Source organism: Periplaneta americana, chromosome 5, assembly GCF_040183065.1.
Source record: "Periplaneta americana isolate PAMFEO1 chromosome 5, P.americana_PAMFEO1_priV1, whole genome shotgun sequence".
Lineage (NCBI taxonomy): Eukaryota > Metazoa > Arthropoda > Insecta > Blattodea > Blattidae > Periplaneta > Periplaneta americana.
Genome location: NC_091121.1, coordinates 192,351,918 through 192,353,338, shown reverse-complemented (window position 1 = coordinate 192,353,338; position 1,421 = coordinate 192,351,918). Strand labels below are relative to the sequence as shown.

The window sequence follows — 1,421 nt, the reverse complement described above, 5'->3', positions numbered from 1 at the left end:
AAATGTGAATAAACAAATCCTTAATGTTACAGGCACAAATTATTGACCCAAACATACAGAAAAACACAAACAAAACAAACCGAATGAGAAGGAAAAACACTCCCTTCAGTATTAAATTACCAGTATGGATCGATTGCTTTACTGTCTCATCACTACAACAAGTGCTGGAACACACGTCCATTGACTTCCACACAAGCAGTGCGTCGACGTGCATACTTTGTCGTACCATTTCAAAGAAGCGAGGAATTTCCCTGATTTTAGCTGATGCGCAGACATATAGGTATAACATACTAGCCGTACCCGTGCGCTCCGCTGCACCCGTTAGAAATAAATATAAAGTAATTACATGATTAAAATAGGATATTTGATCCAGGGAACATTCGTGTTTGATAGAAGGATAAATCGTTTAATATGTTACTTAATTTATATTGTTGATGAGAGAGAGATGGAACGGAGAAAAATTCTCTCCGGCGCCGGGATTTGAACCCGGGTTTTCAGCTCTCCGTGCTGATGCATTAACCACTAAGCCACGCCGGATACAATCCCGACACCGTTGAGAATCGTCTCAGATTAAGCTCCATCTCTTGGGTTCCCTCTAGTGGCCGCCCTCTGCACTACGTCATAGATGTCTATGCACGCAGGACCGAAGTCCATACATGTGTAGAGGTGCACTCAGATGAGTGACTGGTTGGCCGGGGTCCGACGGTATGGGCGCCGTCTTTAAATCACAAAGTGATTTATTACGCATATCATATTTATTTTGATGTACCGAAGTACATATGATATTTCCATGCAGATATTCTGCTTTCTCAGATGATGAGAGAGAGATGGAACGGAGAAAAATTCTCTCCGGCGCCGGGATTTGAACCCGGGTTTTCAGCTCTCCGTGCTGATGCTGCTCCGTCCTGCGTGCATAGACATCTATGACGTAGTGCAGAGGGCGGCCACTAGAGGGAACCCAAGAGATGGAGCTTAATCTGAGACGATTCTCAACGGTGTCGGGATTGTATCCGGCGTGGCTTAGTGGTTAAAGCATCAGCACGGAGAGCTGAAAACCCGGGTTCAAATCCCGGCGCCGGAGAGAATTTTTCTCCGTTCCATCTCTCTCTCATCATCTGAGAAAGCAGAATATCAGCATGGAAATATCATATGTACTTCGGTACATCAAAATAAATATTAATTTATATTGTATTTAAAATATTAAAATGCGATCATTTTGATCCAGAGACCACTCATTTGGTGCAATGAAAATTCCTTTAACATGTTTCTTAATTGTTATTACCAATTATTTTTGGAAAAGCGAAAATTAACAGAAAAAGTTTGGCTACAGATTTATTATTATGTTTATATTATATTATGTTATATTATATTATATTATGAAAAAGTGTGTTGATAACGGATGTACTCGAATTAGAAAGTTT

The 1,421-nt window shown here is 40.7% G+C and overlaps 1 non-coding gene across 1 annotated transcript; it reads left to right on the top strand.

The window, feature by feature from the left end:
- Nucleotides 1-1,009: 1,009 nt before the first annotated feature.
- Nucleotides 1,010-1,081, top strand: TRNAS-GGA (transfer RNA serine (anticodon GGA)). Its single transcript has one exon. It is a non-coding gene; the product is annotated as a tRNA-Ser (tRNA).
- The last annotated feature ends 340 nt before the right edge of the window (nt 1,082-1,421 follow it).